Source organism: Tupaia chinensis, unplaced genomic scaffold (genome assembly GCF_000334495.1).
Source record: "Tupaia chinensis unplaced genomic scaffold, TupChi_1.0 Scaffold000595_1, whole genome shotgun sequence".
NCBI lineage: Eukaryota > Metazoa > Chordata > Mammalia > Scandentia > Tupaiidae > Tupaia > Tupaia belangeri.
The window spans coordinates 1,497,627-1,521,800 of record NW_006160111.1 but is presented as its reverse complement, the minus strand read 5'-3'; the positions used below and the strand labels follow the sequence as shown (position 1 = coordinate 1,521,800).

Genomic DNA, 24,174 nt, shown 5'->3' with positions numbered 1-24,174 from the left:
GCTATAGGGTGTGTGCTCTCGCCAGACAGACAGAGAGAGACAGAGAGACAGAAAGTGAAAAATCACCCCCTAGGGGGGATGGTCATGCCGCAATCCCTTCTCCTCCATTCTCCTCTTAGGATCTTGGGCACATACGCACACGCACCCGGTGTGAGTTTTAAGCCACCGGGTCCGGGACACGAGCTGCGGTTGACTATGTGGGAGTCCAGCGACATAGCTGTTATACTAACTGCTGGTTCCCATCTTTTCACTATATTGATGGCCATGTGTTCTATAGAGATGCTCCCTTTTTCATTTCTAATATTAATAACATGCTGCAATCCTGCAATCCTTTCTCCTCCATTCTTCTCTCAGGATATTGAGCACTCACTCGTGCCTGGCGTGATTTTCAAACCACCAGGTATGGAACTTGAACTGTGGTCTGCCATGTGGTAGTCCAGTAACATAAATGTTATGCCATCTGCTGACCCCCTTTGTTATTTTTTACACTTTTTACAACTTATAGTCAGTCCATTTTGGGCTAATTGTGAAAGCTAAAAATATCTAGATTCACTTTTTTCTTGTAGATGTCAAATTCTTCCAGCCATGATTGTTAAAAAATATTTTGCTCCATTGTGTTGTCTTTATTCCTTTGTCAAGATTAATTAATTATAATTATGTTAGTCTCTTTCTGGGATCTCAATTCTTTTCTATTGATCATTTTGTCTATACTTTTGACTATACCAAACTTCATTAACTATTGTAGACTTACAGTAAATTTAAAATTAAGTAGTGTCTTTCCTCTATCTTATTCCTCCTTCAGTATGGATTTGATTGTCTGGATCTTTTTTTCTTCTATGGAAATTTTAGAACCAATTTGTCAATATCTACAAAAGAAATTGCTAAGACATTGACAGTGAATAGGTTAAATATATTGAAGAAGCTGAGAAGAAATGACATTTTGACAATATTATATCTTCCTGTTCATGAACATGGACTATATCTACATTTATTTAGTTCTTTGATATCTTTTATCAAAGTTTTATAGTTTTCTTTATAGAGATTTTGTATATATGTTGTTAAATTTATGCCCGAGTATATTTTTTCTTTTCTTCTTTCTTTCTTTTTTCTTGTGCTAGTTCAAGTGGTACTGCTTATAATCTAATTTAATTTAAATTTTTCATTGCTGTCTTATAGAAAAAAGATTGACATGTGTATTAATCTTATATTCTGCAAACTTACTATAATAGCCTATTCATTTCAAAGACTGTCAATTTCTTTTCAATTTTCTACATAAACAATCATGTCTTCTATAAACAAAGGGAGTTTTATTTTTCCTTTCCAATTTCTATAATTTTATTTCATTTTTGTATTTTATTTCATTAGCTATGATTCTCAATACACTGTTGAAAGGCAGTGGAAGAGAAGATATCCATGCCTTCTTTCTGATGTTGGCAGGAAATGATTGAGAGTCTTATTATCAATTATAGTGTTACCTGTAGGCTTTTTGTAGATGTTCTTTATTATGTTTTTTTTGTATTTACGTTATTTATATCATGACTTGATGTTGAATTTTGTCCAATTCTTTTTCTGAATTTATTAATATTATGATTTTTCTTTTTTTTTCTTTTTTTTTTTAAGAGAGATTTTTGTTATAGGGTGAATGTGCTCACTGTAGAGACAGAGAAAGCAAGTAAGAAAAGCACACACACACACACAAGTGGCCTGAGTTTCAAGCCACAGGGTCCAGGACGCAAAGCATTGTCAGTCATGTGGGAATGCAACAATGTAGCCATTATGCCAACTACTGTCCTTACATAATATTTCTTTATTTGCTTCTTGATGTGATCAATTACATAAACTGTTTTTCAAATGTTGAACCAGCCTTTCATATTTTGAGTAAATCTAGCTTGGTCATGGTATATTATTGGGTTTAATTTGTAAATATTTTGATGAGGATTTTCATATAGGTAGTCATGAAAGATATTGTTTTATTGCTTTTTTCTTTTTTTAATTTTAAATTTGAACAGAGTGGGACAGAATGAGTGTGAGAGAGAGAGAGAAAGGGAAAGTGAGAAAACAAGCCACTAGGTCCAGGACTTGAACCATAGTTGGCCACATAGGAGTCCAGTGCCTTTAACCACCATGCCACCTGCTGGCCCCTGTTTTCTTTCTTGCAATGTCTTTTTCTGGTTTTGGTATTAGGATGGTCTTGGGCTCATGGACTGAGTGAGAAAGTTTCAGATTGTAAATTTCTTCTTGACAGAGTTTTGGAATATTGCATCTTCTAAAAAGTTGGTCCATTTTATCTAGTTATGTAATTCGAAGGCCTCAAGTTTTTTTATATCTTTTCACTATCTTTTTTTTTTTTCTTGGAGAGGTTTTCGCTATAGGGTGTGTGCTCTCGCCAGACAGACAGAGAGAGACAGAGAGACAGAAAGTGAAAAATCACCCCCTAGGGGGGATGGTCATGCCGCAATCCCTTCTCCTCCATTCTCCTCTCGGGATCTTGGGCACGCACGCACACGCGCCTGGCGTGAGTTTTAAGCCACCGGGTCTGGGACACGAACCGCGGTCGACTACGTGGGAGTCCAGCGACATAGCTGTTATACTAACTGCTGGTTCCCATCTTTTCACTATATTGATGGCCATGTGTTCTATAGAGATGCTCCCTTTTTCATTTCTAATATTAATAACATGTGATTTGTGTCTTTTTTTCCTCCATGGCTAATAACTAATTGATTTCCCCACCCCAAAGAAGTAGCTGTTAGTTTTGTTGTTTTTCTCTATGATTTTCTGCTTTCAATTTTGTTAAATAGTGCTCTAAGTTTATGTATTTATTCCATTTTTCTGCTTTTTTGTGTTTAATATTATTTTTATATTATTTAATTGTATAACATTATATAATTATTATTATATTATTATAAAATTATATTATTTAATATTATTTTCTATCTTCCTAAAGAGAAATTATTATATTGTATACAGTGAATTATTACTTTTTAGATTTTTTAAAATATAGATATTCAATTATTTCAATTTCCCTGTAAGCACTGCTTTTAATGCCTAGTATAAATTTTGATATTTTTCTTTTTCTTAATTGTCAGATGGTTCATGCTTTCACCAGGCAGATACAGACAGACAGAGAGAGAGAGAGAGAGGAAAAAAGCACAACCTACTTGATTATGATCATCCTACTATCCTTTCTTCTCCATTTCTCCATTCCGTGAAATTTGGGACACATGTGCACACTTGGCGTATTTTTCAACCCACTGCAGTCAGGACTGGACCTGTAGTAATTTGTGTGGGAATAGCCTCCCTTGCACACTACACTATAGATTCAACCCTGTATTTTGATAATTATGTGGGTCAAAAAGATTTTTTTTTAATTTAGCTTTAGATTTGTTTTTCTTTGACCCATGTGGTGTTTAGAATTATGCTGCTCATTCTTTATGAATTTGGGTATTTTCCTATGATCTTTACGTTAATGATTTCTAGTTTAATTCTACTGTGGGCCGAGACCACACATTACTTGATTCCATTCCTTCACATTTGGTAAAGTAGGCACTATAACTTAAAACCTGCAACATGTTTATCTTTGAAAATATTTTATTTGAGAGTCAGAAAACGGTGTAAACTGCTGTTGTTTAATGAAAAACTCTGTAAATGTCAACTACGTTCAATTGCTTATTGGTGTTGAAATAAACCACATCCTTCTGAGTTCAACCTGCTAGCTCTGTCCAATTGTTATAAAAGATTTTTAAATCTTCAAGTAAATTCAAGTTTTTGACCTAGATGACTTTTCTACTCTCTGAAGAATGTCTTTCAACATTTTCATAATTCAGTTCTACTGGTGACATGTTTCTAAAATTCTTATTTGTCTGATAAACTTTTATTTTTCCTTCACTTTCGATGAAAATGAATTCAGAGTACAGGATTCTATGTTGGCACTTGGCTTTGTTTAAATGTCAGTATTCTATATACAAAAATACTTGAACAAGTTCAGAAAAAAATGAATTAAGGTATGAGTTTCTTTTGGAGAAAAAGAATTTTAAAATTCATACATAGTTTTTTTATAATATGAATTTTCCATGAGCTTTTGAAAGCCCCTCGTATCTCTACACTTCCTTTCTGACTTGCATGATTTTTGAGAGATCTGATATAATACTTACCATTTGTTCTTCTCTAAGATTTCCCCCTTCTGCTTTTTATCAAGTTATTTTTTTCTTTTTCTTTTCTTTTATGAAGTTCAAATGTAATAAACCTCAGTGTATTTATTTATTTATTTTTAGTATTTATCCTGCTTGGTGTTCTCTTATCTTCCTGAAACAGAGGTATTGTGTCTTCTGTTAAATTGGGGAAATTTTCGGGGAACCAGCAGTTAGCGTAATGGCTATGTCGCTGGACTCCCACGTAGTCGACCGTGGTTCACATCCTGGACCTGGTGGGTTAAAACTCACGCCGGGCACGTGTGCGTGCGTGCCCAAGATCCCGAGAGGAGAATGGAGGAGAAGGGATTACGACATGACCATCTGGGGGTGATTTCTCGCTTTCTGTCTCTATGTCTCTCTCTGTCTGGCGAGCGCACGTGCCCTATAGTGAAAACCTCTCAAAAAAAAAAAAAAATGGGGGAAATTTTCAGATACTATTATTTGAAATAATCTGCTTTCTTCTGTCTTTTCTCTCACTTATTCTTATATGCATTTGTTGCATCTTTTGTATTTTCCTTCAGTTTTCAAATATTATGAACATTATTTTTCTTTTCTTTATGTCTTTTTTCTCTTTATCTTTCAGTTTTGCAGGTTTTATTGTCACATTCTCAGGTTCATCTTTTTCTCAGCAGTGTTTTGTCTACAAATGAGACCAGTGAAGGAACTCTTCATATCTGTTACAGCTTTGTGCTTATGTATTTATCTCTAGCACTAAATTTCAATTCTTAGAATTCTCATGTTTCTGCTTATATTGTTCATTTTTTCTTGCAATTCAATTTCGGACTTGATAATTAAAACATTGTTGTCATATCAGACCAGTTCTGAAGCATGTTTAATCTCTTCAGATTTAGTGGGATTTTAGTTTTTTGTCTTACCATGTTTTAGATATTTTTGGTTGAAACATGAACACGATGTATTGGGTGAAAACAACTACAGAAAAGAGTCATTTACTGGGCTAGTTTATGGCCTGGTGGTTAAGAGATCTGAATAACAAGTGGCCAGCAGTATGGTTCTCATCCTGGACCCAACAGCTTCAGAAACTCATCAGGTGTGTTGCCCAATAGCATGGAGACATGGAGACAAAGGGATTGGGGCATGACTGGACCCCATTGAGAGGGTGAGATGCCACCTGTGTTTCTGGCGAGTGCATGTATCCTTTAGTGATAAAAAGGAAAAAAAAAAAAAAGAAAGATGCCTTCATTATTGTAATTATAAGGTATGGGAGAGGAGAAATATTCTATAGTCTTAATTAGGTTTCAGTCTTTTAGTGAGTTTGCTCCTACATGGAAAACTCTATTATTTACCTTCTTAAATTTAATTTTCTTTCACTGTAGATGGGGCAGAGTGGCTAGAAGAGCCCGAAGTGAATATTTTTCTTTCCCCATGTAGATCACTGTCTGATAAAAACTCAGTATGTTAAGCACTGGTAAAAATAACTTCTCCTAAGGGCAGCTTTGTTTGGAAGAACAGAATGCTCTAGTGTATTTTAAACAATTCCTTTCTCTTCCCCTTGCTGAAAGTGCAGAAGAATATTTCTCTGAAATTTACTGTAAGAACCTGGTAGAGTTCTTGAGGATAAAACTTAGAAAAGCTGGCGACTTGGTCTCCCTATAACTTGGATCTCCTGGAGTTTTTATTCTCGGACTTGTCCACACTGAAACTCCAGTAATTTCTCAATTAAAGGTTTTTGATCCTAGCACTGACTAATCTGCTGTTCTATGCTTGTTGGTCTCTGTTTTTGTATGTTCAGATTCTCTGTACTAGCCTGTCTATGTCTTCAATTTTGGGAATGTTTGTATTGGTTTGCCCTGTGAAGTCACTTCTATTACAGATCTAAGAAGAGTTTTCAATTCTAGAATCAAGGTGACATTTCATTTTTCTCCTTAAAAACAGGAAAAAAATATTCTCAATGCCAGAATTGCAAATGGCAATTACATTTAAGAGAAATTGTTGTGTTTTTTACCTTTGTAATATGCAAGGCTGGAATTCAATGTCAAAAGTTTTTAATGGTAACATTGAATAAGGATTAATTTAAAGGAAGCTGTTACTATTTTAATTCGATTTTTTTTGTTTTATTACTAATCCAGTTTTAATGATAATCAGAGAAGAAAGTATGAAAGCTACCCATAAAAAGGGCAGTTGATGTGATTCTCAACATAAATAGACATAAAAAACCCCCACATATATATAGTGCTATAAATAAAAGAGTTTAGCTAGTGGTAATATTATGGTTGAAGAAAAATATATTTTTTTCTACTGTTCTAAGTCTTTAGCTGGGCTTCTGTAAGAGAAGACAGATTAACAAGATAGAAACAAATATATTTATTAACATATACTGCTCATACATTCACAGGAAAAAAAATCAGTGAAAGAGTAAGTCTAAAATATGTAGCTCAGAATATGAATTCAAATACTATCTTCAGCTAAAATCAAAGGAAAACAGAATGGAAGGTATGAAAATGTTTCCAGAAAAAGCTAGTTAAACAATAATTTTTTTTGCACATTGAAGTCAGTGCTTTCTCCGTGGATAAGATTCTCTTGTGAAATGGCATAATGGCTATGTTGCTGGACTCCCATGTAGTTGACCATGGTTTGAGTCCCAGACCCAGTGGCTTAAACTCATGCCTGGTGTGTGTGCGTGTGTGCCCAAGATCCAGAGAGGAAAATGGAGGAGAAGGAATTGCAGCATGGCCATCCCCTTGGGGGTGATTTCTCACTTTCTGTCTTTCAGTCTCTCTCTGTCTTTCTTGTGAGTGCACCCACCCTATAGCCAAAACCTCTCAAAAAAAAAAAAAAAAAGATTATTTTGTGAGATTAGAGGGGGAATTCACTTATGTAAATGGCTCAAAAAAAAAAAAGATTATTTTGTGAGATTAGAGGGGGAATTCACTTATGTAAATGGGTAACTTCTCTGTTTTTCAAGAATATTCTGTGTCTGCTTTATTCTCAAAATAATTAATTCAAAATAGGCTACATGGCAAAAGGCAGATTTTGTGGTGATATATTCTAGTCTTCCATATTATTAATTCCATATACTGTGACCAATTGCATTTCTTCCAAGAAAGATGTATAAATATGAATACAATGTAAAAAACTTTAATGGAAAAAATGAAAATACACTTCGAGACATAATAAAAAAGATCTAAATCAATGGAAATATATACATTCTTGTAAATGGAAGATTCAATATATTCAAGCTCGCAGTGATCCCTAAACCTATACATGAATTATAAAAAACTCCAATAAAAATTTTAGCAAAAATTCATAGATTTCAAAAAGCATGTAATGAAATGATACGGGAAGGCAAAAATCCAAGATTAGATGAAGTAAATATATTTTTTGTAAGAGCATTACCTAAGTTGAGCATGTAAAAATCTGTCCTAGTAAATTTCAAACTTAAAGAAAAAAAAACTATGTTTGAATTATACTGAAATTTTATTTCAAGGATTTTTTAAAAATAAACTAATGAAATTAAGTGTAACAGAGTAGATAGGTTAAAAAAATCATGGTGCTACAACTGTTTATATATGCAGAGACAGAAAATTATATAGCAGTCTTTCACATTCAAAAATGAATATCTTATATATTAAAGACATACATGTTAAATATGTTATAAATCTGCATAATGTAAGTCTTGGTTCTAAGAAAAAAATAGTTTCTTAAAGGTAACTAAGAGAATAATTATTTTTAAAAATAATAATTTATTTATTTAATATTATTTGCTGTTATTATTTTTTAATTTGACCAGAGAGAGAAAGAAGGGGAAAGTAAGAAAGCAAACCACCAGGTCTGGCACTTGAACCATGGCAGGCCATGTGAGAGTCCAGTGCTTTAATTACCATGCCATGCGCCAACCCCAAAACTATAGGTCACAACATATGAAACCATGGCATAACGTAAAAATTTAAATAACAAACCACAACATGGTAGAATATAATTTACCATTTATGAATGATAGGTAAGTGGGAAGAAAAATTATATTTCTTTTTATTTCTTATGTAGCCATATGTGGGGAAATTAATAAATTAAAAATTAATATCTACTTGTGTAGTCCTCATTTGGTTTTAAGTTTTATACACTAAGCTCTATTTTTAAAAAATTTACAAAGAGGGGCTGGCAGGTGGCTTGGTGGTTAAGGGCGCTGGACTCTCACATGGCTGACTGTGGTTCATGTTCCGGACCTTACGGCTTTCTCTCTTTCTCTTTCATTCTATCCTTCTTGGGTCAAATTGAAATAAATAAATTAATACAAAAAAATGACAAAGAGCATGAATATGCATTAAAAATTATATCCATATATTGTCTATAAAAAACTTAAATATTTTTCAGGGAACTCATATCTTCTGTATTGGTAGAATGTAACAAGAAAATTAGTTACTTTCTTCAGTGGGCAGAGGAGAGAATTCTATAGGAGTTCTTGAAGATCTATTATGTGTGCTCCTTGAACATCTATAATTTAGCTCTTATGGCTATTTTAAAGCAGGCTTTAATATCAGGAAATTTGAGTTGTGAATGATGTCATAAAGATGTCAGAATTGAAGGATACCATCCTTTATCTGTTCATAGAAAAGAAAAAAAATGAGAAAATAAAAAACTATCTACAAACCAAAATTGCCTAGCAATCTCATTATTCAATCTGTAGTAATGCAGTGGAGCAAAAAAATAAAGAAAATAATTACACAGAAAGAATCAATGGTGAGATTAGTCTAGACAAAGGAGAGCTAGGAGGAAAGAAAAAAAAAAAACACTCTCTTTGTCAGCCATATGGCAGGAACCAATGTGGTCCCCAGTGCTGCTACAGGTGACAGTGATGTCTCTTGCCACTGAGAAAGCAAGAAATTCCTGGCAGGAATCCCTAGAGAGGGAAACATGATTGCATACATTTCTCTAACTTGATTATATACATCTCCCCATTGAAGAATTGATTGCTTATTGAGATCCTTTGAGAAAAGAGCTATCCCCTCTTCTAACCCTAAGTGTATTCCAAACACTGTGCCCCAGCTGTCTGGCAAGTGCTCACACTGTCTAGACCTCAGCTTTGTGGCCTTATCTCAGACATAAGAATCTTAGCTAAACTAAGGGAAAAAGAGAGACTATTCAAAGAATAAAATTATATCTGAAGGAAGAGATATGGCAACTGATATCACAGGAATATAGAAGAGTGTAAGAGACTACCATAAGAAATGATATACCTACAAATTGAATAGCCCAGTTAGAAATCAATAAATTACTAGACATACACAACCTACTGAGACTGAATTATAAAGACATAGAATATTTGAATACATCAATAATTTGTAAGGAGATTTAATTAGTAATAACTGTCTTCCATCAAAGAGTCCAGGATAGGGTGGCCTCTCTGATAAATTCCACCAAATGATTAAAACCAAGATAATAACAAACTTTCTCACATTCTTTCAAAACTTTTAAGAGGAAGAAGCATATCCAAACTCATTTTATCAGGTTACATTACTTTGACAGTAAAACTAGATAAGGACACTACAAAACAAAACAAAAGTACAGGCCAATATATAGTAAATACAAATACAAAAACTCTCAATTAATTACTAGAAATTGAAGTTTAAGAGCAAATTAAAATGATCGTTCACCATGATTAAGTAGAATTATCTTTGATATGCAAGGAATTATTGACATTTGTAAGTAAATATACCACATTAACAAAATAAAATAAAAAAATGAAAACCATTGTATATTAATCTCAATATACTGAGAAGACATTAAAAAATCAGTTTCTTCATAACACAAACTTTTAGCATATTAAACAGAAAAACATATACCTCAATTCAAGAAAAGTCATATATGACAAACCCTTACATAGCATAAGTATAATGGTGAAAAGTTTTATGTTTCCCTCTAATATCAGGAACAAGACAATGATGTTCATTCTTTCCATATCCACTTAAAATAGTCTTGGAAATCTTAGCCAGAGCAATTTAGAAAGAGAAAAAATAAAAGACATTTAAATAAAAAAGGAAGAAGTAATATTGTGTCTTCATTCAGGTGACATCTTCATATATATGTGTGTGTATATATATATATGTGTATATATTCATAAATATTCCATTAAAATACTGTAGAACTAATAAATTATCTCAGTAGGATTTTATGACATAAAATCAAGACACATCAGTAACTTTTCTACACATAAACATTGACTTACTGAATTATCTGTAAAAGAAATCAAATCAAGAAACAATACTTTTCACAAAAGATACACACACACACACACACAGAGAGACATACTTGGTAATAAAATTAACCTAGGAGTTGAAAGATCTGTACAAGAATGTAAGAAATTTAATAAGATAAAAATACAGGAAAGATATTCCATGTTCATGAACTGGTAGAATTATTAAAAAGTCCATGTTGCCCAAAGTGATATAGACATTTAATGTACTTCTTTTTTAAATTCTAATCATTTTTATAGAAATAGCAAAAGTAATTGAAAATTCCAATAGTATTAGAAAGACAGTGAAGAGCTGAAACCACCTTGAACAAAAAGAACAAAAACAGAGGAATCACAACACCTGAGTTTCAAATCCACTACAAATACATATTATAATCAAAACATTATAGTACTGGAATGAAAACAGATACATATTCCAATGGAATAGAACTGAAAGACCAGAGATAAATCTAAATGTTTACCATCAATTGATTTTGACAAAGATGTCAAGGACATATATGGGGAAATTGTGGCTTATGCTGAGAAAACTAGATATCCACATGCAGAAGAAGAAATTATGGTAAGTGAAACATGCCAGGTATAGAACAGATACTGCATGATCTCACTTATATGTGGAATTTTCAAAAGTCAATTAATAGAAACAAATAGTGGTTAAATGAACCTACGGAGAGTAATAGAACCAAGGGAAATGTTGGCTGAAGGACACAAAATTTCAGTTGAATGAGGAATTAGGTCAACAAATCTATTGTACATCATGGTGGCCACAGTTAATAAAAATATAATGTGACCTTAAAAATAGGTAAAATATCGGGACCAGCAGTTAGAGTAATAGCTTTGTCAGTGGACCCCCATGTAGTCGACCGCGGTTCACGTCCCGGACCCGGTGGCTTAAACTCACGCCGGGCGTGTGTGCTTGTGTGCCCAAGATTCCGAGAGGAGAAGGGACTGCAGTGTGGCCATCCCCCCTGGGGGATGATTTCTTACTTTCTGTCCCTCTGTCTCTCTGTCTCTCTCTGTCTGTCTGGTGAGTGCATGCGCCCTGTAGCAAAAAACCTCTTAAAAAAATAGTAAAATATTTGAGTAACTCATTAGAAAAACTGACAGGGACCAGCAGGTGGCATGGTGGTAAGGGCACTGAATTGCCACATAACTAATTCCTATTCAAGCTCCGAACCTGGTGGCTTGAAGATCACAGCAGTGTGTGTGTGTGTGTGCGCATGTGCTCAAAGTCCCATGAAGACAACAGAGGCGAAGGGATAGCAGTCATTTTTCTGGGGATAAAGTTATTTTTTATTTTCTTTCTCACTGTCTCTCTTTGTTTCTCCTCTCTCCAGTGACTACATGCAACCTATGGCAAAAACCTTAAAAAAAACACAAATGACAAGTACGTGAAGTAATGCTCACCTTAAATAGCTTGTCATAATCATTCTGCAATGTATGTATAAAACGTGTACATCACAAAATATGCAGAATTTTTACTTGTGAACTAAAAATTAAAATGAAAAAATAATATTAAATACACTAAATGATGTCAGAATTTAAGCTACAATAGCCTTCACTTATTATTCAGCTTTGTGTGTAATAACAAAATACCATGAACTAGATGGCTAAAAAAAATAAATAGATTAAAAATAAAAGAAATTGTCCTGTAACACAGTGATTAAATCCTGTACATGAGAACCAGATCCCACATGGCTGACCATGGTTTGAATCCTGGCACCAGCAGCTGGAGAAACTCACTGGACACAGGAGTGTGTGTGTGCACCAAACCCGAGTGGGATGGAGAAATGGAGGAAAAGGAATTGTGGTATGCTCACATACTATTGAGAGTGTTTCTGTCTTTCTCTCTCACACACACACATGTACACTCTGGCAATTAAACCAGAGATTAAAAAATATATTTTCTCACAGTTCAGAATGCTGTAAGTCTGAAATCAGGGTGCTAGCATGGTTAGGTCCTGGTGAAGTCTCCCTTTGTGGCTTGCAGATGACTTCCTTTTTAATATATCCTTACATGGCCTTTCTCCTAGGGCGTGTGTGTGTGTGTGTGTGTGTGTGTGTGTGTGTGTGTGTGTGTGTGTGTGTGCACACATGTGTGTGTGTGTATAGAGAGAAAGTGAAACATCTTTCACTCTCTCTTCTTCTTCAGATAAAACCCTCATCCTTCTTAATTAGGATACTAACGTCATGACTTCACTTACTTTACCTACTAAAAGTTCTGTCTCCATATTCAGTCTCCATATTGTTCAATGGTGTCCAATTGAGTGCCTGCACCACCACAGCTGGGCTTTTACAAGGTATTCTTTGAAGCAATGATTAATAATCAAGTAATATGTTACACCTTGATATTATTGACTATAATAGTTCTGTATAAAAAATGAAAACTAAATGAGATATAGTCCATTTCAAATAGTATAATGCATAATTGGATATGAATTTAACCTTGATTCCATTGTATTACACAGAGCTATTTCAAATTAAATATAGCTAATGCTCTAACCAGAAATTTATAGTGTCAAATTCTTCAACCTAAGATTTCAAGTGTCATGTCTCTCCTAGATAGAAATATTAGAGACCATTTTCATCCTGAGGTAAGTCTGAACTATAGATAATACATTAATATTCCAATATTTCAACCTGTAAGCATTAAAAATGTCATCTAATGAATTTTGTGGTTTAATGTAATTTGACATTCTTTAATCTATTCAATTTCAATGAGTAATTCTGGTACTTTGTTTCAACTTTTAAAAAAGTGAGTTTTACATAATGAAACTCTTAAGGAATTATCTATCAATATAATTAGAAATTAATATATGTTATTAATGGCTTAATCAAAAAGATTGTAAATTAACATGGAACTTTTTTGCCACTCCATTATCGATCTAATCAATTTCATTTACATTTCATTTATCCATTGCCTTCTTCCACTCCATCTCTTATTAAATATACAGGAAAAATAAGTAGTTTACATTGACTAGGAATGTTTCAAGAAGAGTTTTGAGGATATATGACTGATAAAATTATATAGAAAAAGACATAAAAGGAAAAATTTTGGCTTATTGTATGGTGCATGTTTTACAAGTCATTTGAATATATCCAAACAAAAATTAAGGCCATGTTTTTTCTGTTTCTATACAATAAACGTATAACTTTTATCTCAACTGACCAGAAGTATTCTTAGTAGACATCAATAATAATAAAAGAAAATTTTTGTTAGTGAAAGACAATAATTACCAGCCTGCAACTAAAACTGTGCCAAGAGAAAAATAAATATGTGGCTTCACAATGATTTCTTGAAAGAAAATATTTTAAAGATTTTTGCTATAGGGCACATGTACTTGCTGGAGAGGAGAGACAGAGAGAGACAATGAGAGGGAAAGAATCACAACCTTCCCCCCCTACTTCCCAGGTGGGGTGGCCATGTTGCCAATCTCCTCTCCTTGATTTTCTCCCTGTGATTTTGGACATGCACACACATGTCTTGTGTGATTTTCAAGTTGCCAGGTCCAGGACTCAAGTGGTAGTCGGCCATGTAAGAGTCCACTGTTTTAACCACTATGCAACCTACTGACCACTTAAAATTTTTAATATTAGTGCTAATTCCTTTGTGAAATTTGTATGACTTTGATTTTTTAAGTGACGCTTCTGGTAATGAAAATTATATTCAAATAAATAGTAACTATATTCACCTACTCACAAGATTTACATATATATATATATAATACATATATAATATATATATATAGTATGTATGCATATATATAATGCTAGTATTTGTGAGGTTAGTAAACATTATAAATCATTCATTTGAAATGATAGAATAAAAATTATTAAAATAAAAAATATGCTCAGTCACAGGCCAGCAGATGGCATGGAGGTTAAGGTAGCTAATCGCACATGGCTGACTCCATGGTTCAAGTATTGGACCTGGCAGTTTGAAAAACATGATGGGCACATGTGCATGTATGCATAAAGTCTTGAGGGGAGAATGGAGGAGAAAGGATTGTGTCTTGGTTATCCTCCCTCTAGGGTGATTTCTTAGCTCTCCGCCCATTTTTGAGCCTAGTGAGTGCATGTGCCATATAACAAATATGTACATATAATGTTTATACATGTATAATTATATATATTTAGTAACAATGTAAGCCAATCAAATTTCTATTCTTATTATATCAAAGTCTTCAATGCACTATGCTTCCTATTGGTGATTTTTTTTTCAAAAGAATTTCAAAATCTAAAAGTTTTCCATGAAAGCTTTCTTACTAATATTTTTTTCGGAAAGTAACTGAGAAGTTATTTTATTAGATTGTTGGGAAAGTTTTGACTTCTTTTTCTATGTTTTTCCATGCAAAAATGCATCATGGCTTTCCTGACAACCCAATATTTCTAAGAACACTTTCTGTTATCTCATGGACTTCCAAACTCTATATTAAGTCATCGCCATAGCCAAACACAGGGAACTTAATAAATCGAAGTTGTTTTAAGAATGTCCAATGAATTTATAAATTTCCCTTCAGTCTTATTTATAGAGGATTAAGCAGATTAGCTTTCAAAGAATGAAGGCCAAAGCTGATGTTAACTGTGTGTGAACTTTGTCTACCTTTTTTTTTTTTAAGAGCAAGATAGTTTTGCTATAGGGTGTGTGAGCTACCAGAGAGACAGAGGGAGACAGAGAGACAGAAAGCTAGTAATCACCCATGGGGGTGGGGTGAAGGGGATGGCCATGCCGCAATCCCTTCTCCTCTACTATCCTCTCTGGATTTTGGGCATGCATGCACAAGTGCCTGGCATGAGTTTCAAAGCTACCAGGTAAGGCACACAAACCACAGTCAGTCATGGAAGAATCCAGCAACATAGACATTATGACATCTGCTGGTCTCAAAATTGTCTCTACTTTTAACTGAGGGAGCTAAATGACACATTGTTATCACTTAAAAACAGATTAAATTTTTCTTTATCTTCTTCCACAAATATACACACTATCCCATCACCATCCACACACCAATATAATTTTATAGAAAGGACAAGTTCATCAAGGTTATCCCAGTATGATTTCAGATATTTGGAATATCATAGCCAGGAAATTTGGAAGAGTCCTGTACCCAAAAGAAAGATATCTAAGAAATGTTATGATTATCTACCTCTACTTTATGGACATTTTTTTGCTTTCTGAAAGATGTAATTACATAAAAATGTTTACTCCTACAATTTAACTTGGAAACTCCAACTATATTTTAATAATAGCTAGCATTAATGTTATTAATATACTGATAATACTACAGTAACATACTAATTTATTTAAATATAATGATGACTAGAGGCTTTTATTTAATGATTCCCATGCTACAATTTCAAAACTTAACTTTTCATTGTAATTACATTTACACAGTTTTTAAATGAAAAAAAAGAAGCTCGTCTCTCTAACTCAAATGTGATTACTTTAATTATCATAGTATTTTATTCTCTTTGTCTCCCTTATCAGGAAGATTGTCAAAGTTAAAGTACTACAGATAAAAAGTGAAGACTCAAGTTTATTTATTTTAATGCTGCTTTCTCTAACAAATTAATTTGCTTTAAGAGCAACAACCTTAAAGGAAAATATTAAATACAAAAAGGCAGGAGACTAATTTATGTTAATAATATATTTATGTTACATTTTCAATACAGTAGTCACTGTATCTTTCTTTCAATATAATTCTTTATACCAAATGATTATTAGTTTGGCTATAGTTTCAAAAGCAAATCTGAACCAATAACAAAGACCTTTCTTTCTTTCTTTTTTTATTTTTTTGGAGAGGTTTTTGCTATAGGGCGCATGCACTCGCCAGACAGACAGAGACGGAGAGATAGAAAGCAAGAAATCTCCTCCCAAGGGGGATGGCCACACCGCAATCCCTTCTCCTCCATTCTCCTCTCGGGATCTTGGGCACGCAGGCATACACGCCCGGTGTGAGTTTAAGCCACTGGGTCTGGGACATGAACCGCGGTCAACTACGTGGGAGTCCAGTGACATGGTCATTACGCTAACAGCTGGTCCCAAGACCTTTATTTCTTCAACTATCATTTAATTGGAATAGCTCTGAAGTTGTATTATCTGTGATGTGGTGATTAAGGCCCTGTATACCAATTGGTTGACTATGCAGTTTGAGTCCTGGAATCACTGGCTTGAAAAACATGCCTGTGTGCCCAAAATTCCAAGAGGAGAATGGAAGAGGAGATTACAGTGTGGTCACCTCTTTGGGGGTGTGTTTTCTCATTTTCTGCCTGTTTGAAAAGTGCATGCACCCTATAGTAAAGGGGGAGGCCTGCTTTCTCATTTTCTTTCTCTCTCTCTCTCCATTTTGCTCTGGAAAGTGCATGCACCTATAGCAGATTGACAGATAAGTGATGATAGCATACTAAATTTGCGAAATATGGGCATTTAAAATATTGGAACAAATAGATAACAATTGGGAAATAAATGAATAGCTATATAAAAAAGGAGTAAGCTCAACTGCAAACAGATTTACAGCTAATACAGTCATAACACTAGCCCTTTGCTATAATAACTTTAAGTGGTTACTATATTCCATAAAGCAATTAATGCAATTGGTTCTCACTATTCTCGCCTATAAATAACTGAGCTATTTATTTAAAAAATGTAACTGAAGTTCTCCTCACAGTCAACCAGGAAAGGGGGCAATATTCTATTTGATTTTATGTTTTTATGAGAAGGGATTTTGATGGATTGCTAATATTTGATGAATATATTACTTAGAATAAAAGTATATTTTCAGACTGTAAAAGGAGGAAATGGGGACAGAAACCTTATTAACCTTGGCTAAATACTAGGGGTGAAGAAGAGATTTCTATTTCAGCCAGTTGTGCCAAGTAAAGAACAGGACAACAGACAACTACTCTGCCTCTAATTAGATGTGTGAGTGAATAACTCTTAAATCTCTGCATCGCTTTCCTACTATCAGCACAATAGAGAGGTTGCTGTAGATCAGCAACCTCTGGGTTCTCCACAGGGATGATTTTGACCCCATGGGACATTGGCAAGTACTAATACACTTTGAGTTTTGGGAGAAGGAAGTTTGGCGATACTGACATCTAGTAGGTAAAATACGGATAATGTGATGCATGTCCTACAATGCACAGGGCATCTCCACACACAAAAATACTATTCAGTTCAAACTGTCAGAAATGCTGAAATTGAAAGACTCTGGAGTAGGTGGTATGTATGGTTTTTGTACTTCAGATTTCATACTGGATACCTTAGAGTTAATCATACAGCATAAGATACAATGGAAGACTGGTATGTCTTCTTATTAACTAGGCTTTTTCAAACAAAAATGTGAAGAATCAGTAACTCTAAGATCAAAACATTTCTGCCAGAATCTGTCTATAAAATAGCTTCAAATTAATTATTCCTCTTTAAATGTAGTATGCTAATACTAATCATCCAATGTTTGTGACATTCATTTATCCAGTCTTAAAATAATAAGTATATCAAACATTACTATAGAATTATATTGTAACACATAGATATTATGGATAATTAAATATATATATGTGTGTGTGTATACATCTAGTAGGTAAAATACGGATAATGTGATGCATGTCCTACAATGCACAGGGCATCTCCACACACAAAAATACTATTCAGTTCAAACTGTCAGAAATGCTGAAATTGAAAGACTCTGGAGTAGGTGGTATGTATGGTTTTTGTACTTCAGATTTCATACTGGATACCTTAGAGTTAATCATACAGCATAAGATACAATGGAAGACTGGTATGTCTTCTTATTAACTAGGCTTTTTCAAACAAAAATGTGAAGAATCAGTAACTCTAAGATCAAAACATTTCTGCCAGAATCTGTCTATAAAATAGCTTCAAATTAATTATTCCTCTTTAAATGTAGTATGCTAATACTAATCATCCAATGTTTGTGACATTCATTTATCCAGTCTTAAAATAATAAGTATATCAAACAGTACTATAGAATTATATTGTAACACATAGATATTATGGATAATTAAATATATATATGTGTGTGTGTATATCTATATCTATATCTATATCTTTATAATCCACTTTAAATTATATTCAGAGCATGAATGATGTCTCTTTCACATACATGTACACACACAAATACAAGTTACTCATAAATATAAATTAAGAATTCAGCACTGGAGAAATATATATATTTGTATATATATATATATACAGGCTATATAATTCTATTACTATTCCTTTGTAGAAATTATAAATAGTATTTATGAAATATTTCACTCTTTTAACTCTCTCTGACTTGAAAATCTGTGGATTTTTAGCCTTCAATAAAAGTGCAATATTATTCAAATTATATTTATATGTCATTAATTTGGCTCTTTCAGAGCTCTTACAGAATATTTTACAGGATGAAAATGAGGTCTGTTTGTATGTCCTTTGTTGAAATCCTAAATTTTATGTAGTCAAGAACATCAGGGGCCGTAGATGGTGTGGTAGTTAAGGTGCTGGACCCCTCATAGCCTACTGCAATATTTGAGTTCTGGACCAAAAGACTTGAGAAACTTAAGAGTTGCGTGTGTGTGTGTGTGTGTGTGTGTGTGTGTGTGTGTGTATGCCCACATGCCTCAGATCTCAAGAGCCCGGGGGAGAATGGAGGAAAAGGGATTGTGACATGGTCACTCCCCCACAGGTGAGGGGGCAGCTTTCTCATTTCCCCTCTCTCCATTTCTCTGGTAAGTACATGCACCCTACAGTAAAAAATAAATAAATAAAAGGAGTAAAACCTCTCTAATCAGGAAATGTTTGGGATAAAACATTACTTTTATGCCAATATGTAAATATCTTAAATGGCTCATTGTAGGAAATAATTGCATAATACACATATAAACCATTATACTTTATCATATTAAATATTTACAAAGGTTTTAACTCTTTAGAATGATTATTACTAATTTATTCATCTCTGAAAGAACACAATCATTTATTTAAATGAATGAGCAGAAGAAATAAATAGTCCGGCTCATTTTCATGGCTGAAAATGAGGACATTTAGAACTGGATTCAATAATCCTGAGTTCATGTATCTATGTTGTATAAAAACAAATAATTTGGAATATGAGAAAATGGTAAAAATGTACATTAATATATTTTTAAAAAACACAATCACTCTTCATGCAAATAATATGAAATGAAATAAAAATAATGTTAAATAAAGAATTTAAAAATTCAATATAGTTCAGTAATGTTACTTCAATCGGTTTTTAATATATTCTTTGCAGCAAAAATATTATAATATCCTTTCTCACAATGAGAAAACAATTTTAAACAACATTCAGAATATTAAGGTTATCTGGCACATGAGACTATCTATATTCACATATATATACGGTCATGATGAATGAATAATACCTAAAAGAAAAAAAGACTTTATTAAAGGCACATTTTAATAAAACTAAACTGAATGAGAATCTTACTATAATTATTGTTCCATGAGATGAAATAAAAGCTTATTTTTTATTTGATACTTCACTTACTAGGAGGAAATGCTAAAAGGTTTAATAACTTCTGAATATGAATTTGCTTTTTACTAACATATTTTTTAGGAGTAAAAATCAATATTTAATTAAAAATTCAGTGTTATCCATTATTTAGTAGTTTTCAAGCTCTATTCTGGGGAGTCTTAGAGTTGCTTAGTGATGTTTCAGGATTGTCTGCCTTAGAATAGGTTAGGAGAAAAGGTATTTGATTGAATGCAAGTTCACCTGCTAGTTTTATCCAAAGGTTAAAACTATACATAAAAAATTTCTGAAGAAAATTTTGACTGAATGGAGAAATTTCAAGAACAACTAAAAAGGTAGAAAACTTAGAATTAACACAAAGATATACTCACTGTTATATTGATCTCTTTGGTAAAATAATTTAAAACAAGAATTAAAAATAAAAATTGAAGGCCAGCAGGTGGTGTGATAGTTAAGGCACTGGATTCCCACATGTCTCACCAGTGTTCACTGAGAATCATTCTGGGTGCATGTACTTGAGTGCCTAAAATTCCAAGAGGAGAATACGGGACAAGGGATTTTTGGCACGGTTATCTACCCTGGGAAGTGGTTTCTCACTTCCCTCTCTCTGTTTCTCTCCGTTGTCTCTTTCCAGAGAGTTCATGCACCCTATGGCAAAAACCTTAAGAAAAATTAAATTTGTCATTACATTTTTAAATAATCTTACAACTATAAGAGGACAACTTTTGAAATACTGTGAAGTACTGGAGATAAGATGGCTTTCTTTCTCTCTTTAAATTTATTTGTTTCATGAGAGAGAGAGAGAAAGAGAGAGACAGAGATCACCAACAAGGTCTTCATGCCATAAACCACCTCCAGCCACAGTGAGCACCACTGGCTGGTCCAGGGTCATCTATCTTGATTAAACAACACATCTAATGTAAAATTATGAGAGCACTTCTTAGTGTACAACAAGCCTGGTTTTGTTTAATTTGTCAAGTTATCCTTTTTTTTTTTTTGAGAGGTTTTCGCTGTAGGGCACGTGTGCTCGCCAGACAGACAGAGAGAGACATAGAGACAGCGAGAAACCACCTCCCAGAGGGGACGGTCATGCCACAATCCCTTCTCCTCCATTCTCCTCTCAGGATCTTGGGCACGCACGCACATGCGCCCGGCGTGAGTTTTAAGTCACCAGGTCTGGGACGTGAACCGCAGTCGACTACATGGGAGTCCAGCGACATAGCCATTACGCTAACTGCTGGTTCCCAAGTTATCCTTTAGAGATAAAACAGACTTGTCAGAAGACTATAGTACATTTGAGTACCAACTTCCTTTTTTTTTTTTTCAGGTTTTTGTCATAGGGCATATGTACTTGAAGGAGAGAGACAGAAATAGAGAATGTGAGCAATCAACCTCCAGGAGATATATCTACACCAAAATCCCTTCTCTCCCACTCTGTTCTTGGAATTTTGGGCACTCACACATGAATACGTCATGGTCCTCAAGTTGTGGTGCCCAGAGCTTTAAAGGAATTCGAACATGTGAGAGTCCAGAGATTTAACCACCACTCTTCTTGCTGGTACACAGCTTACTCTTTATGACAATAGGTTAAAATGACAGAAGAAAGAAATGCACCAGGACCAGAAGATGGCATAGTGGTTACGTTGCTGCACTCCTACCTGGCCAATCACAGTTTGAGTCCCAGAACAGGTGAATATCATGCTGAGTAAGTGCACATGCATGTCTAAGATCCCAGGATGAGAATGGAGAAGAGATTGTTATGTGACCATCCTGCAGAAAGTGATTTCTCTGTTTCCCTCCCTCCCTCCCTCCCTCCCTCTCTCTCTCTCTCTCTTTCTAGCTCTCTCTCTCTCTGTCTCTCTCTTTCTGGTGAGTGCACCTGCTCTAAGGCTAAAGCCTCTTTAAAAATGCAAAAATACATAAAAAGCTTGCATATCCCTTCCACTGGGTAAGAATTACACCTTGAAGATTATGTTATGGGAAAATCATGATACTATGTAGAAAAAAAAATAATTTTTGTAAGTGAAAAAAAAGGAGTACTGGGAACCAGCAGTTAGTGTAATGGCTATGTCGCTGGACTCCCACGTAGTCGACTGTGGTTCACGTCCCAGACCCGGTGGCTTAAAACTCACGCCAGGCGTGTGTGCGTGCATTCCCAAGATCCCGAGAGGAGAATAGAGGAGAAGGGATTGCAGATTGTGGCGTGACTATCCCCCCTGGGGGGGTGATTTCTCGCTTTCTGTCTCTCTGTCTCTCTCTGTCTGTCTGGCGAGCGCATGTGCCCTATAGCGAAAACCTCTCAAAAAATAAAAAAGGAGTACTTTTTTTATTTTCCCTCTCTCTGCCCACATCCTATAGCAAAGGAGGGAGGTACCTTCTCATTTTCTCTCTTTCTCTCGTCATCTCTCTCTGGCAAGGGCCTGTACCCTATAGCAGACTGACATACTAGGTAGCAGTGTAAACATTTCTGTCAACTTCTATTATATATAATCCTAAACCGAGAGAGATTATAATGTTTAGTACAGGAATTTTTGCTTCATGTTAGATAATGTTTTTATCTGTTCTACTAATATGTCTTGGCAATACTTTATTTTCCCTTTGAGATGTTAAACATCTTCCAAATTTTAAATTCTGGACTTCTTATCTATAAGTACATGTTTTTATTTTATTTTCAAAGTTTATAAGACAAAGGCTATTACAATCTGAGGTCAAATACAAGGTGGCTTGAAGTTTGTACATGGAGTATTTCACTTCACGGTAGTTCCCTCTACCCATGAGGGACAGCTTTTAAGATTCTCCAGTGGATGTCTGAAACTACCAATGGTATTGAACCCTGTAGAGGTAGCCCTTGACTGATGATGTTACAATTTAAGATTTTACTTTAGTAATTAAGAAAATTATGTATTTATATATTTATTTTTAATTTGTAATAAGGAGTGTGTGCTTGCTGGAGAAACAGAGTCAAGAAGTATGAGGAAGTGAGAAAACACCACCCAGGGGAGGTTGGCACAGCCCAGTCTCTTTTCTTCTAGGGATTTTGTGCATGTATAAGCACCTGGCATGTTTTTCAAGCTGCCAGTCTGGGATAAACTGGGCAATTGGCCATATGGGGTCCAGTCTTCCTAACCATGATGTCACCAGTTGGCCCAAGGATTATTTTTGTCTTTTTATTTCATAATGTTGTGAAAGCGACATGTACTCAGTAAACATCATAATCCTACTGTAAAGTAAGGACATCTATATTAAATGTATCTTAACATATTTTTAATTTATGATGGATGTATTAAGACGTAATCTCATTGGGAACCAGCAGTTAGCGTAGTGGCTATGTCGCTGGACTCCCACGTAGTCGACCGTGGTTCGTGTCCCGGACCCGGTGGCTTAAAACTCACACCGGGCACATGTGCATGTGTGCCCAAGATCCCGAGAGGAGAATGGAGGAGAAGGGATTGCGGCATGACCATCCCCCCTGGGGGGTGATTTCTTGCTTTCTATCTCTATGTCTCTCTCTGTCTGTCTGGTGAGTGCGCACGCCCTATAGTGAAAACCCCTCCCAAAAAATAAATAAATAAAAGACATAATCCCATTGAAGGTAAGGTTTATATGTCCATGTTACGAGTTTTGATTTTTTTCTGATCTGATTAGCTAGCAGGTTGTGAAATAATTACAATAATTGTGAAAGGACATAACATAAACAGCCTGGAGATGTCAGACGTAAAGATGACTCACCTCCAGAGCAGGACTAAGTGGGGAGTGCAGGATTTCACCATGCCACTCAGATACAAGCAGAAATTTAAAACAGAATTTTTTATTATTATTTTTAGAATTTTCAGAAAAATCCATGGTAACTGAAACCATGACAGTGAAACTCGAAGGGAGCTTATTGTCTAAGCTGCTATGCAGAGCATGCTTCTGTGAGCAGCAATTGGTAAGACTAAGCATCACTATGTGTTTACATCACAGAGATATTCTTGCTGCCATGTGTCACATTTTTATAAATCTGTCTTAGGAATCATATTTAGTTTAAATTTGGTACTTATTAGAGGCTCTCAGAGACTAATAACACAGATTTTTCTGTGGCTGTTTTAAAGGGTCAAATGATTTATTCCTTGCTATTTGGATCGAAGAGTCAAAAGGAAGACAGAAGAAGGGGAAATGTAAACCTTCATTCAAAGGCAAAACTGATCATACTCTTAAAATTTGCACAGTTTTTAAAAGTTCACTGTCCTTTTTGTGTCAGGTATAACTAATACATATACTTGCA

General features: G+C 34.5%; 1 protein-coding gene across 1 annotated transcript in view; it reads right to left on the bottom strand.

Annotated features, from left to right (window-relative positions):
• EYS (EGF-like photoreceptor maintenance factor) overlaps positions 1-23,701 on the bottom strand; it is a gene marked incomplete at its 3' end in the record, with an annotated part of 294,002 nt that extends 270,301 nt beyond the window's left edge. Inside the window, 1 exon segment of the mRNA XM_014591537.2 lies at positions 23,640-23,701.
• Between the last annotated feature and the right edge of the window lie 473 nt (positions 23,702-24,174).